This window comes from Myxine glutinosa, chromosome 11, assembly GCF_964187855.1.
Source record: "Myxine glutinosa chromosome 11, kmMyxGlut1.1, whole genome shotgun sequence".
Lineage (NCBI taxonomy): Eukaryota > Metazoa > Chordata > Myxini > Myxiniformes > Myxinidae > Myxine > Myxine glutinosa.
Window position 1 is genome coordinate 45,536,178 of NC_136271.1, and position 15,916 is coordinate 45,552,093.

Here is a 15,916-nt window from a genome sequence, read left to right on the forward strand (position 1 = left end):
GCGCCATGCGCTGACCCGAGATTTCTGGTCACGTGATTTCGTGGCGCCATTTTGTGTCTAACTTCACCGTGCGTGAACGTCAGCTTGGTACGGGAATGTTGTTTATTGCCAAACAAAATGACTGGTTGTTCTGCTTTTGGTTGTTCAAACCAATCTGGGAAATATAAGATGTATAGATTTCCAAGTGATAAAGTCAGAAGACAAATTTGGGAAGCGAAAGTCAGACGAAAGAGCTGGAAAGCGATCGACTCCTCGAGACTCTGCCAGGTAGGCCCACGCCGCTTGATGATCGATGTTCAAAAGCAATTCTATCTGCTCGTTTTTTTTTTGGTTGTCTGTCCGTTGAAAACCCTTTTAAAGGGAAGTGATTTGTGTTTGTTTATAATCTTCAAGGAGCTGACCAAAAATGCATTTCCGTGGGAAGAACCCTGCTCAATTTTTTTCGGGTAGTCCTAGCGGACCGCATATTGTCATTGATTGATGAAATGTCCCGGTACAGTGACATTGCCTGGTCTGCGGTTGGGTAGTCTGCGGGCAATGTCACTGTACTTTTTCAGAGGGAAATAATTTTGATTTTATAGGGGTGGGAAACCCATGGTCCGTTTTGTTTTCAGTTGTCTGTCCGTCCATTCAAAACTTATTCCGAGGCAAGTTATTTTTTTGGTTTAAAATCTTTAGCCTAATCGGCAATCATAAAAGCAATTTTAGGGGGGGACCTGCTCAATTTTTTTGCGGGTTGTGCAGCCATCCATACGTCCAAAATTTGACGAGTTATTGTTTGCTTTGTACAGTGCTCATGCGTCTTGTGGCATATTTGCTCAAATATTTCCCACCCCGGGATTTATGGCCAAATTGTAGTGATGGAAGATTTTGCACATTGGACAATCCCTATATATTTAACCTGGTAAGTCAATACCTCCAACGACACAGGCGCGCATTCGTGCCGCGTGACGTGGTGACGTCATCGCGCTTTCACCTTAAAAGACTTATTCGATATAAGTTAATATCTTGAATCTTGATATAAGCCTTAGAAAACCAACCCTATAGAAGTCAAATGGTCCAATAAAGGGTGATGGGAGGGTGATGGGAGGGTGATGGGAGGGTGATGGCAGGGTGATGGCAGGGTGATGGCAGGGTGATGGCAGGGTGATGGGGGAGGGTGATGGGGCAGGGTGATGGCAGGGTGATGGCAGGGTGATGGGGGAGGTTGTAGTGATGGAAGATTTTGCACATTGGACAATCCCTATATATTTAACCTGGTGACAGCTATCGTTCCCAAAACATACAATATTTCTAGGTGATTAATGCAGTAAAACAGGTGTATTTGTGTACCCACATTTAAAACTGGCTCAACTTTCAAAAGCTGTTATCCCTGTTTGATATTGTTGCGGATATGGGATTTGGCCTCCATCCATATCCGCTTGTAAATATTCCCCTATTTCCCCAATACTCCCCAACTATCCCCAATCCCCCATTCCCTAGTCCCATTGTCTGTAAACAACACTCTGTAGAACCGACCTTCCCCTTTTTCCCCCATTAAATGTCGTGCCCAGGTCCACCGCATCTCACGTAGACAACTTTCGGACATCTTGCTAGTTATTCTTAGTCTATGTCAGTTAAGGACTCGTTTCCATTAATTCTGACTCTTCGTTGCACCAGAATGTGATTGTATGGCACCAGTAGTGAGTTTAGGACCTCCCAATACCTCCCCGCATCTCTTCCTCATGGAACTACAACAACAACAACAACTACAACAACAGCGGGGGCGGCGCGGCGGCGGCGCGGGGAGTGTGCGTCCTCACTCCGGCTTGGTTAGCCGCCATTGCCCATGTGCTCCGACGGGGTTACCACACAGGGGCTGACTGTCAGCTCCTCGTCAAGGGCGGAGCCCGGTAACCCCCCCGCACCCAATAAGAAGCGGCGGACCGATTCCATCTGGGGCGGAGCTAACGAGCCGAGGGCGTGTCACTCCCCGCTGGATATACGCAGCCACTTACCGGAGGTGACGTCAGATGCGCCCCAGCTACGAGGAAGAACGGACGCCACCTCCAGCGCGACGATACCTACCCGCATCTTTGGACCGGACCGGGTCGATTCTGCCCCTGAGCCAAGGTGCACCTTGAGCCATCGATTCTGCCCTTCCTTGCCATCAATCCCTGTGTGAGTCAGTCTTGTCCCGTTTGTCTGTGGTCTGTCGGGATTAAGATAAGACCATGTATAAGTGCCCACCTTTCTGTGCTGTACCTCTTGTGCCGTGTAATCTAAACATTCTGCAAACCCATATTATAACCTCCTCCGGAGGTCTTGAGAACTGTACCCCTGGTGTCGTGTCATTTAACCCAGCCGTTGTGTCCTTTCCTTCATTGATCTAGCGTAGCGCGATTCGGCCAACGTTCGAGCATAATCGGGTAACTTGTGCGAACACGGCGGCCATTCCGCTCGGCCCAGCATAACATCTTAATAAGTCGTGTCCGTAACAATTGGTGTCGGGAAGTGGGATCGGTCCCGGAGCGCGTTTCACGCGCTCGAAATTATAACGGCGAAATTTGATTTTGTTTTACGAAAATAAAAACCCGAATTTTGAAAGTCGCGCTATGGCAGATCAAGACGGCTGGGTTCCGGTAGAGGAGAGTGAGGCAGGGTCGATCCAGGACCAAATAGAGGGACATGAGGAGAGCGAAGCAGTGAGGGTAGCAGGGTCGCAAAATGGCGTCGTCGCGCACGAGGTTGCGGGCGCGCAAAATGGCGCCTCGCACATAGCTACGGCGGCCGCACCCGCTGCACAAGTGGGAGGGATGGCCCAAATGCAGGCCCTCATGGAGCAATTTATGGCGCAAATGCAGGCGTCCCTCAAACTGCAGAGTGAGCAATTGGGGGTAATGGGGAACAGTATAGAAGCTCAGGGTGAGCGATTGGAGGGCAAAATGGGGGTCATGGGGGGCGAAATGGGGTCCAATAGCGAGAAATTGAGGGAGGACATGGGGGCCCAGATCGGGGGGTTAGGGAGTAGAATAGAGGGATTAGACAATAGATTAGGGGAAATACAGGAGGGGTTAATGGGGGTAGAAAACAGAATGGCCGCTCAAGAGAATCAAATGGAAGGGATGCAAAAGGGGTTAGAGGGGTTAGAAAACAGTATGGAAGGCAAATTGAGGGACATGAGGGACCAAGCGGAAAGGGAAGTTAAACAAATGGGGCAGCAGATAGAGGGGGTCAGAATGGGGGTAGAAACTAAACTGGATGCTCACAGGGAGGAAATGGAGCAGATGAGGGTGGCATCTGGGCAGGAGATGCAAGTGATGGGAGAAGAGATCAGAAGAGGTGTGAGTGAGGAGGTCGGAGGAGTGCGCGAGGAGGTGAGGCACTGTAAGGAGCACATGGAGAAGGAGGTGAGAAAGGGGACTGTAAAGTTACAAGGGGGCATAGAGGACCTGACGCAGGAAGTAGAACAACTGACAGAGGGACAACAAGAACTAACGGACCAGGTAAAGAAGAACACAGCGGTAATAGGAGGGTTAAAAGCGACACAAAATGACCTAAAAAATGACTTGGTAGCGACGAAGAGGGAATGTCAGATGGTACGTGAGGGACTGACAACGAGGTTGGACGAGGTGACAGAGGTAATGGAGACGAAGGACCGGCAGGTGAGGACGCACATGGAAACGGTCAAGGTAGCCTTAGAGGACGAGCTTGAGGAGACGTACCGGGAAATAAAAGAGGTGAAGCAGAAATTGGAAGAAGTGGAAGAAGGGGTGAGCGAAATTAAGAAGCGACGGAGAGGGGATAAGAAAGAGATAAAAGAGGAAATAAAAGAATTGGTCCAAAGTCTGTGTTCGGATCGTGATGATGTGCTCATTAACCGGATGAGGGATTCGCAGGTGATGGAGGAGAAGCGAAGAGGAAGAGGACCCGGTGTAAGTGGTGACCAATATGGTCGTGCGTATGATGCGCCAGGTGATTTAAGAAGCTTGGGGGTCGAGATGGACCCGGGTGTTCGTGAGAGGCCGTTGGTGAAGTGTGCGACAGGTCTGGTGTGCGAAAAAGGAGGTGAGTAGTGTAATAATGTTGCTTCTGGGACACCTCCGTTTAACATGGGAAATCCCTATCTAATGTCATTTACCCCCTTGTCTTTTTCAAAAATCATAAACACCTCTATTTCTCCCACCCTCATCTTTATGAACCTTTTGTCTGTAGTACCTATCCTTAATGTTGTTCATTAGACCACTCAAACACTACAAATATTTGTTTTCTCTTATAGACCTATCATCCTTCTTCTACATATCATCTGGCAGATTAATCTTTGACCCACTCAAACATTGACCCATTCACTTCCATATTAATTCTTTCCCTCCCTCATTGCCCCTAAACACCTATATTTCTCTCACCCTGTTCTTTACGAACCTTCTAACCTTTTGACATGTTATCCTTATTCATTAGACCACTTAAACACCTGTGATCCTTCTGACCTCATGGACCTTTTAACCTTTTACTCTTAATATCATCTGGTGAATATAACCCACTCAAACAACGACCCTACAAATATTTGTTTATGCGTGGGAAATAATTTAATTCTCTTGCCACTCTCTTCACCATCTAATATATTAACAAAAAATATGTTTGAGTTTGGTTCTTTATTAAGATATTTTAACTGAGCTAAGATAAAATGGTAAACCTCCCTCAATGTTCTTATTTGAGCGCCTCCAGTGCCACACACTTTTTGGTAGGCTCTGCCCACCTTTTGTTAAGCTCCGTCCACTTTTTGGAAAAACCCCGCCCACTTTTTGGTAAGCCACGCCCACCTTTTACTAAGCCCCGCCCACTTTTTGTTAAGCCACGCCCACTTTTTGCTATACCCCGCCCACTTTTGCTAAGCTCCGCCCACTTTTGCTAAGTCCCACCCACTTTATAAACTCTTCAGCATTGTATCATTTCCAGGTAATACATAACATCATTTTCAGGGAATTTCCATCACATCATTTCCAGTTAAGACACGCCCAGGGAATTTCCACAGGAAATGACACACACCCAGCCCTTCTTATAAAAGGCACCGACCACACAGGCTTTTTCAAACACGCTTTCTGCTTCACTTGAGAATGGACTCCTATGCCGAAATGGAATGGGATAACTTTGCTATTCCTTGGAGTCCTACTACCTGTGTAGCGCTCAACCTTCAGATTGATGAACTGGACTCGAACCTCTTGTCGATGGAGGAAATTGTATCTGAGCTACGAAATGAAAATTCTACTTTTAACACAACTTGGGATAAAGTTATTTTTTTGTTTGAAGATCTTTTGAACAACCAAGACCCACAGAACGAGTTCTACCTTGATGACCCAGCCAAAGAGTTATACCTTGGAGATCCACAAAATCCTGAAAAAGAGTTCTACCATGATGATACTTATTGTGAGTTATCAAAACAAAACCCACTGAACGAGTTCTACCTTGATGACCCAGCCAAAGAGTTATACCTTGGAGACTCACTAAATTTGGGAAAAACAAATTATGAGGTCTGCCTAGATGGTTCTAACTGTGGAGCCTACCTTGGAGACTCACTAAATTTGGGAAAAACAAATTATGAGGTTTGCCTAGATGGTTCTAACTGTGGAGCCTACCTTGGAGACTCACTAAATTTGGGAAAAACAAATTATGAGGTTTGCCTAGATGGTTCTAACTGTGGAGCCTACCTTGGAGACTCACTAAATTTGGGAAAAACAAATTATGAGGTTTGCCTAGATGGTTCTAACTGTGGAGCCTACCTTGGAGACTCACTAAATTTGGGAAAAACAAATTATGAGGTCTGCCTAGATGGTTCTAACTGTGGAGCCTACCTTGGAGACTCACTAAATTTGGGAAAAACAAATTATGAGGTTTGCCTAGATGGTTCTAACTGTGGAGCCTACCTTGGAGACTCACTAAATTTGGGAAAAACAAATTATGAGGTCTGCCTAGATGGTTCTAACTGTGGAGCCTACCTTGGAGACTCACTAAATTTGGGAAAAACTAATTATGAGGTCTGCCTAGATGGTTCTAACTGTGGAGCCTACCTTGGAGACTCACTAAATTTCATAAAATTAGGAAAAGAGTTTTACCTTGGAGACTTTGAAAACTGGTTTCGTTTTGGAGACTCGGAATGGGGGTTTTGTTTTGATGACTCGGAATGTGATACCTATCTTGGAGGCTCAACAGGAATGTGGTTATACCTTGGGAACTTGGAAAGTTGGTTTTATTTTGGAGACTCTACCTGTGGGGTTCCTCTTGGAGACTCTTTGGATTCTAAAGCAATGAACAATGTTCTTTATTTAATGACGCTTGATTTAAGCAATATCAAGAAAGTTCGAGGAAGAAAATGCTGGAAAATTCTTTCTTCCCATTTCTACTTCTTCAAACTTAAAAGCCTTGAAAGACAGAATTGGAGGAAGAGGAAAAAAAAAAGAAATACGTATTTAAAAAAGAAGAAAAGAAAGATTATGTTAGGGTTTGGGTGGGATTTTGAATGTGAGGGTTAGGGATGGGGTTGGGTTAGGGTTGGGATTTTGAATGTGAGGGTTAGGGTTGGGGTTGGGTTAGGGATGGGGTTGGGTTAGGGATGGGGTTGGGTTAGGGATGGGTTGGGTTAGGGTTGGGATTTTGAATGTGAGGGTTAGGGTTGGGGTTGGGTTAGGGATGGGATTGGGTTAGGGTTGGGATTTTGAATGTGAGGGTTAGGGATGGGGTTGGGTTAGGGATGGGGTTGGGTTGGGGATGGGGTTGGGTTAGGGATGGGGTTGGGTTAGGGATGGGGTTGGGTTAGGGATGGGGTTGGGTTGGGGATGGGGTTGGGTTAGGGATGGGGTTGGGTTAGGGATGGGTTGGGTTAGGGATGGGTTTGGGTTAGGGATGGGGTTGGGTTAGGGTTTGTATATTATTATGACTCACTCGCACATACACACACACACAAAAGTTAAGCCCCAACTAAAAAGTTGTGGGATTCTGTGTTTGGGGTTCACAGATTTAAAAACGTATCCCCATTATACACACACAAAAGTTAAGCCCCAACTAAAAAGTTGTGGGATTCTGTGTTTGGGGTTCACAGATTTAAAAACGTATCCCCATTATACACACACAAAAGTTAAGCCCCAACTAAAAAGTTGTGGGATTCTGTGTTTGGGGTTCACAGATTTAAAAACGTATCCCCATTATACACACACAAAAGTTAAGCCCCAACTAAAAAGTTGTGGGATTCTGTGTTTGGGGTTCACAGATTTAAAAACGTATCCCCATTACATTTTATTTATTTATTTATTATTTTCAAGGGTATTATCTGCTTACTTGTGTTTTTTGTAATTCTTGTGAGTAAAATGAACCCAAGATTTCTTCTCCATTTAAATCATATAATTTGTAGGTCCAAGGGACTGTATCCATTACATCAATGATTTTAAATAATTCACGAGTCCATTTTTGTGTATAACCTTTCTCAAAATGACTTTTCCATTTGTATATTCTTACAATATCACCAACTTTAAACTTGGGCTTTCTCAAATTAATCTCCTTTTCATATTCTAATTTTGTAAATGTTTCTGATGGTTTTGATTGTGTTGATGAATGAACTGTATTATTGTAATTATCTACAATATCCTGAATTAAATACACCCATTTTTGAGAACCGAGTTGTGTGAATTTTTTATATAATTTCTCTTTTAAAGTACGATTAAAACGCTCAATAACAACTGCCTTTCCTTCATTAAAGGTGCTGTATAATTTAATACCCTTCCCCTTAAGAAATTTCATGAATATTTTGTTATAGAACTCTGTTCCCTCATCAGTCCATAACTTCTTTGGTTTCCTTTTATCCCGATCAAATATTAGCTTAAAGGCTAACATTAAAGTATCACCCCTTTTATTTTTTAAAGGGACAACCCAGGCAAATCTACTCCTCAAATCAATAACGGTTAAAGCATACCTGTATCCCCTGTCATTATTCAATTCAATTAAATCAGCGGACCATATGTGGTCAGTGTATTGAGAATAAACCTTCCTTCTTTTAAACTTTGTGATTATAGGTTTGTGTAATTCTTCAGCCAAAAGCTCCTCAGTCTTGATGGCATCATTAGAGCCTAATAGTTTTTTGAGGAATAACCAAGACCAAGTTTCAATTTAGCATTTATCAAATTTCTCACAATAAACCTATCAACTTTCTCTCTCAACGTTGGATTTTGTATCAAAGACAAATTATACAACATTTCGCTGTCGGCTTTATGTTTTTCAGTCAACGTAGTGGTTTTCCCATAAGCAATATCATGCTTCATACACACTTCGTCAACCCTATTTGTAGGTTTAGACCAAGGTTTAGGATTGTCAGCCTCATCTAATCTTTTATCCAAGTTTGTTCCTGGACCACAGAAAGAATACCCTGGAAGGTGTAATTCCCCTGGAATTCCAGTTGTTGTAAATTTACTTCCTGACAGAAACTTTTGTATGTCTCCTCCTCTTTTAGGAGAGATGAATTGGCACTTTTTAGAGCCACATACTTGACATATTCCTTTTTGATAAACTCTATTATTTTTAGCTTTAACATAAGAGATATTTTTAGATTTAGTTTTCTTTTTACATTTGAGACAATAACTCATATTTATTTATCAGAAAAATTCCGACAGAGTATCAAAACCTTTTTGGTTTTCAACATATACATTTCAATCTTTATTTTTAAAACATAAAGAATCCTAAGGAATGCCTTCACTCTCTCCTCCATTTATTTACAAATAAAAACTAACTAAAGTCAATGACACCAACATCATCAATCACATAATCTTTTCCTTCTTCTTCTTCTTCTTCTTCACCACTTTCTCGTTTAAATCTCTGAAATTGAAGACATTGACGTTCTTATTTTTGAAACCATTATCTTCATAAGAGTTGTTAATTCTTTAATTTCCTCTTCGGTGCGTTGAGATTGATTTATTTGCTTTAATACACTCAATCTTTTATGAATCTCAGTGATTTCCATCTTTTTATATTTTTCCTCCCTCTCTCTTTGCTCCCTCTCCTCCTCCTCCATTTTCTCCCTCTCCTCCTTCTCCTTTTTCTCCCTTTTCTCCCTTTCCTCCTTCTCCCTTTTCTCCCTTTCCTCCTTCTCCTTTTTCTCCCTCTCCTCCTTCTCCTTTTTCTCCCTTTTCTCCCTTTCCTCCTTCTCCCTTTTCTCCCTTTCCTCCTTCTCCTTTTTCTCCCTCTCCTCCTTCTCCTCCTTTTTCTCCCTCTCCTCCTTCTCCTCCCTCTCCCTTTCCTCCTTCTCCTTTTTCTCTCTTTCCTCCTTCTCTTCTTCAACTCCTTCCTCATCCCTTGCTACCCTTGAGTTTGAACCCCAAAGAATATTATACATATACTCATCTGGATTTTGAGATATTCTTGTATCTATAATTATTTTTCTCATAATAGGATACCAATAAGATTTGTTGACGATTTCTAAAAGAGTTTTATATTTCATAACTTTGAGAAGTTCATTTTTATTTAATATTTTAAACAAGTCTCTATTTGTGGGTTTAACAATATCAGTATAAGGCCAGTTTTTTATGACAAAATTCCCATGTATATGCTCCAAATCATAAGGTATGTAATACCGAGCACCCTTTTCTTGTAGGTATCCTTGAATACAAAAATTATAATTCTCTTGTAGTCTTCTTCCTGCCATTTATGTATCAGAAATATATGTGAGATTAATATTATGACAGGTAATACCACCCCATCTTCCCACTACCAAATCGGTTTGTATTCCTCGGCTTTCTATCCTTATCTCATTACCTTCCTTCTTTGTCATGCGAACCATCGCTATACTATCATATATTTTTATTTTCTTAAAATCACGTATTTGTTGTTTACTAATTGTACTTCCACATAAATCCTTATCTTCACCAAGTGGATAATATTCTTCTTTACGAGACTGATTTAAATCATGTAGGTCTTCTATGTTTATTGAAAAAGACCAATTATACCCTAAATCAGGCATATCATACCCCCATTTATTAATTCGCATATTAACTAAATGTCCTTCTTTATAAAATTTAATTGTAAGCAGGTAGTTAAATTCAATGAGGAAAGGTGTATGGTCAGTATAACCAGGTGTTGTGGTTGTAAATTTTACTTGTTTCACAAAACGTGCTGTTTTCTTTAAAGATATATATTGTGATAAATCACTGAATCTAATCAAGTCATTCGCATCTGTAGGGTTTGGATAATTGATTAATTTATAAGTATTCTTCATATTAATATTTTTACTTACACTATATTTTTGTCGTTCAGCCTGTGCCTTTGTATAATAATTTGATAAATCAATATCCTGAGAGGATTTTCCAAAGATAGAACCATCTTTTCCAACATAGGTCATTTATATTAGATAAAAAATGATATCATAAAAATTTTCATTATTGTTGAGTTGAAATAATACATATAAACATAATTGGCCACAACATTTAGAATTAATTTCTTGAACTTGGAATGTTTGATAAACACCATTCTGTAAGAATTGTATTACTTCAACAGGTGGTGGCATACCATAACTATCAAAATAATATTTATCCTGACTATTATGAATACAAACCCAATGAGAACCATTCTGTGTGTCTAAATTCATAATAATATTCTTTGTATTCTTATTTATATGTATTAATTCATCTCTCATACAGATTACCACATTATCAATTTTTAGTGTTTTACAATACTTGGCTAGTTCTATATTTGACGTTGTATTCTTTCCAAATTGTTTAAACCATTTATCCATTTATTTATGAGAAAGATACAATCCATTACCCCGTTTAGTTAGTTTAACACCCGCTTGAGCGATAGAGGAAAGCATATCACCAACCAACAATCTAGCTTTATCAGGTAGACTTTCAAGTTTTTGAGCAAAATCTACAATTACACCACTTCCACTAATTTGTTTCTCCAACTCCTTGTTATGTCTTTCCAATTCTTTTTGAGCTTTTAGTTGTGCCTTCCTTTCGTTAGCAGTTTTTACCGCTGCTGAAATACCACCAGTCAATGCTCCTGCCGCACTTAAACCAGCAAATAAAGGAATTAGAAACGGGAGAAATCCTCCTCTTGACTCGTCTATTGAATATTTCTTTAACATAGGTTTCGTCATTTTAATTTTAAGTGATCCAACATCATTTAGTGTTTTTACTTGTGTGTGTGTGAGTAAAACATCAATTCTTACAGCTCCTTTTCTTTGAATTGTATTAACATTAATAATACAAGGCTTTTGATTTTGAATACAAGATGTTAATTTATTAAGATTGATTTGATTAACATATACCCCTACCATTTATTTATGAGAAAAAACCTATGTGATATTAATCATAACACCATTATCTGTATTAATCTGTAATTCTGTTTCCTCCAAAAGCAAACAATAAGCATCAACTTCTTCATTCTCCCCTCTTTCAATGTATAGAGAAGTATCCACTCGATTAGACTTTATAGTTTCCTTTTGAGAACTCAGGTCAATTGCGTAGATTGTATACAAACCTTTAAATGCAACCATATCCAAAATAGGGTCATTATTACCATTACTTTCACACACTTTTTGGTAGGACTTGTAGGCTTCCGCATAATCATTTTTTTCCCAATCAATTTCCAATCTATCTCGCGGATAAAATGTGCCATCAAGAGAAACCCGAAGTTGTTTCACCTTAGCATTATCACTCAGCGCATTATTCTTATTAGTACCCTCCTCTCCATCTGGTTTTTTAAAAATGAGCCATAGGTATCGTGGCTTTCCTTCAAGAACACCCAAATTCCAAGTGTAGGTAGTGTGTTCCAGTTTAACGTGTTGACATCTTCTTTTAAGGTATGATACATTTAGCGGTTTCTTTGAGTTAAGTCTTCTATTTAACATCTCCTCCGTTTTAAGATTAGGAGTATATTCATTGATATACCAACACAAATCATTAATAACAAATTTATTATTGTCGCCAAAAGCATTTTCAGCCCCAAAAAGCAATCTATTTACATTATCATTCCTTTGTAGTTGAAATCTAATTTTAAGACCATACAAAACTTTATCATAATCGCAAAATCCAAATATACCTTTAAGAGGTACTGCTACGGTAAAACTATTCTCAGCTTTTGCGTCATCATTATACATTGACTTCCTTTGACTATAACCAGGGTCTGCGTTTGTACCCGTTGACATATCAGGAATAAAACCTTCAACAGCTCCCTTACCCATTCTATCACTAAACGAATATAGTGTAAATTTCATCATTTCAGATGTAGCAGAGACATAATCAACCGCTTCAACCTCTTGTGTTCCAATATACAGGCGGACACTGTCAAACATTTTCCAGAAGAAATCATTTACGAGTGTAGCATTAGTATTATTCGCAGCCTTAGTGAATTTAAATTTACACAGCAAGAAACTATCAGCTATATTCAAGTAAGTTTGTTGATTATTTATTTCAAAACTTTTTGTTCCGTTTGAATTCCAGTCTGTTCCTGTTATAGCATTTACCTTAAAATAGTCTTCCTTTTTAGTGGAGTTTGAAATGATAATCGTATCATCCAAATCATAGATACTATCAATCGCTTCCATACTTGTATTTATATAGCATTAAAATTGTTGAAACCCTGACCCAAGTATTTTAATGATTTTTTGTCGTTCTTGTGAAGATAGTTGAGTTTTACCTTTTTTTATTTCTTTGATTGCTTGTAATTTATGAGACTCCTTTTGAGCATCTTTTATACTCTTTATAGCACCCGCAACGGAGCCCACGGCAGAAGCAGTTGAACCAATTAGGTCTTTATGTTTAAGGATGGTTGAACCAATACCCATTAGAGTATCAATTATCCCATCTCCTTTATTTCGAAATTGATGACCTACACCTCGTTGTCTCTTAGGTTTATAGTATCCTCTACCCACATACCTTGTATAGTCTGGTGAAAGGAACATGCCCTCCCCTGTAATTATTTTATATTTTCCCAACTCGTGTTTTCTCACAATAACCATTATTTATTTATTGAAAAACTTCACGTAGGTGAATTCTGATGGATATAATTTCATCATTAAAGGATATCATACGATTATCTTGGTCGGTTATCCTAAAATTTACTCTGTATATGGTTTTTCCTGACACAGGTAAATAGACAAGATTTTTTGGTTCCATATTAAATTTATAACCAATCGGGGTTGAGTATGCACTGAATGAAAATATTGTATTTGTTCTTATTCCATCGTTATAAGCACCATCAATCAAATCACAATGAATTAATACTGAATTTATACCGGAGGATATTTGGATAACATTATCACTGTAAAACGTCCCGTTATTTTCAATCTTTTTTGAAGAGAAACCCAATAGCTCTCTAAACGAATTTTCAATCGTGAAATCAACTTTATAATTATTTTTAAGTTTAATAGTTGATTTTGAAGTGTGTTTTTGAATATCTATTACAATATTTTTTGGTTCATCACCTTTTTCTTTCATAAGGCGAGAGACTTCTGAAGATATTTGAGAAATCTCGTAAGCTCCAGGTGAAACGGTTATAGTTTTATATCCACTTCCTGGATTATAACTAAACTTGTTATTTTTCTCTGTGATATTAAACAAGGTATTATAAGTTTCCATCGACAATAAAGATGCCTCATATGAGGTAAGGGGGTCAAGTTGTAGTGGGTAAGGGAATGAAGCTGTGTAATCGCTCGTTGTGAAATTAAAACTAAGAATTGTGCTTCTCATCTTATTTAATATCTAATAAAATATCTTTGTATTGACATTTATTAATTATTTTCATATTCATCAACTGATCTAAAATGGCTGAGGATTCATTAAAACAATTGTTGTTTCCAGCCTTCTTACTTCCTAACAACAATAATAGCCTATTAACTAATTGTGATGGGTCATTTGGAAGAAAACTAACACCTGAACCAAGTTTACTTAAAGCATCAATAATATGTTTCTCCTTCTCATTCTTCTTACTTTTACCAGCAACAGAAACTCCATAATCAAGTGCATTTAACAACTCAATATATACCCTATCTTCCTCTCTTTCCATATCAAGTGGTTCCTCAAAATATTTTGAACCGCTGAATCCGGGGTTTGTTAGAAGAAACATTAATCTTGGAGTTAATTTAACATTTGGTTGAGTAGAACTCAAGAACATCAATTCATCATTAAATATCAATACCTTTTCTTCCACAAGATGAAACACTGCTGGTTCTTCTGTTGGAATGAGACCTGCTCTGGTTTTTGAACCCGCCGAATATTCATTGTTTTGAAGAGCTTCCACAACATAATTAGGGGGTTGATTTACCTGCTCAAGTTTCCGAAATAATCCCTCGTCATCATATTCTAATTCACCAAGTTCTTGTTTTGTTATCTGACTAAAATCTTTGAGCATTTGAAGTTTTTTCGGAGTAAATTCTACCGTGGGAACTGTAGGTGAGTGTTGAGTTTTCAAAAGTGGTTTAAAGAATTTCTCTTGTTTTCTTTCAAAGGCTTCTTCACCAGTTAGTTTCTGTCTCCGTTTCTTCTTTATCTCTTCCTGTTGTTTAACAACTTTTGAAACTAATTGTTGATGTTCCTTAAACTTTCTTTCTCTTTCTTCGGTATTCATTTTCTGTATTTATTTATTGAAAAATATCATTTAGTATCTCATCTTGTTTCACAACAATATATTTATATTTTCCAATCGTGTGTTTCATATAATTTTCAAATTCTTTTTTACTACATAACGTAGAGCAATTATCTCTCCAAAAATTATTTACATCTATTGAATTTAACTTAAATAAAATAAAAGTATTGGCATTGTTTCTTATTGAGCGTCGAGGGAGTTGAAAATATGATTGACTAAGATATATACAATTACAAGAAGAATGTCTCCCTCTTGTATAGTAGCTATCCATTACTGTTTGGTTTCTCTCATTAACACAATCATCAAAGATGACGAGGTTCTTTTTTGATTTATCTAAATCTTGAGGTGAAGGTATATCATCCGTATTATCACTGAGAATACAAGTTATGGGTTTCGATTTTGATTTCTGTGTATCACAAAATAATTGTATTATATCTTCAATATTATAATCATTCAGTTTGTTTTGAAGTTTAAATAAACCGATAATGTCTTCCTTTTTAAGACCTGCATTAAAACCCTGTGAGAGTAGTTGATACTCGGGTTGAAAACTTGACTTTGTAAAAATTATTAAATTATCATAATCTAAAAAATTAGGACCAAGGAGCATCTTTAAAAGTAAACAGGTTTTCCCACATCCGCTTGAACCAACTATTAGACATCTCAATGAATTTGGAATGTTTTTATGGTTATTAAACTTTATCTTATTTTCCCAAACGGGTAAAAAATCATTCATTTATATATTTGGAAAACAAGTCATCTAACTTTTTTTGAGCTATTTTAGAAACTCTATATTTTATCCTGAGTTCGGGTTTAATTTCAAAATAATTCATTATTTTATTTATATAGTATCTTGTATTAACATTTCCATTAAAATTATTTTGAATAATAAATATCATTAAACCCTTATACATTTCCTCAATACAAAGAGTCTCTTTCCTTGTAAGAAATGGTGTATTATCACCATAATGCTTAACATTCATCTCTCTTATTAATCTTGTAAAGTAATTCATTTTTGGTTCTAATTTAAAAGAGTTATATGTTTTTTTATATTTCTTATTATCATTAATTAGAATATAATCACAGAATAAACATTGTTTATATGAACCCTCATTATTAAGCCCTATTCTATCACAAGCTGGACAATTCTCTAATTTATCATATGGAGAGTCTGGAAATTCTAAATATCCTTCAGAACTTATCATATTTATATAGTAAATTTTTACTTAAACTAAACGCAAGTTTATTCATTAATAAATACAATGTTTCAAAGCACAAAAGACAAATTTCAATCAATCTCTACTTCGGTGGAAGATATAGA

General features: G+C 38.2%; 1 protein-coding gene across 2 annotated transcripts in view; it reads right to left on the minus strand.

Moving 5' to 3' along the window:
* Positions 1-15,916, minus strand: part of DRC7 (dynein regulatory complex subunit 7) — a 171,447-nt gene that overhangs the window by 21,391 nt on the left and 134,140 nt on the right. The gene's annotated exons all lie outside the window — the stretch shown is intronic.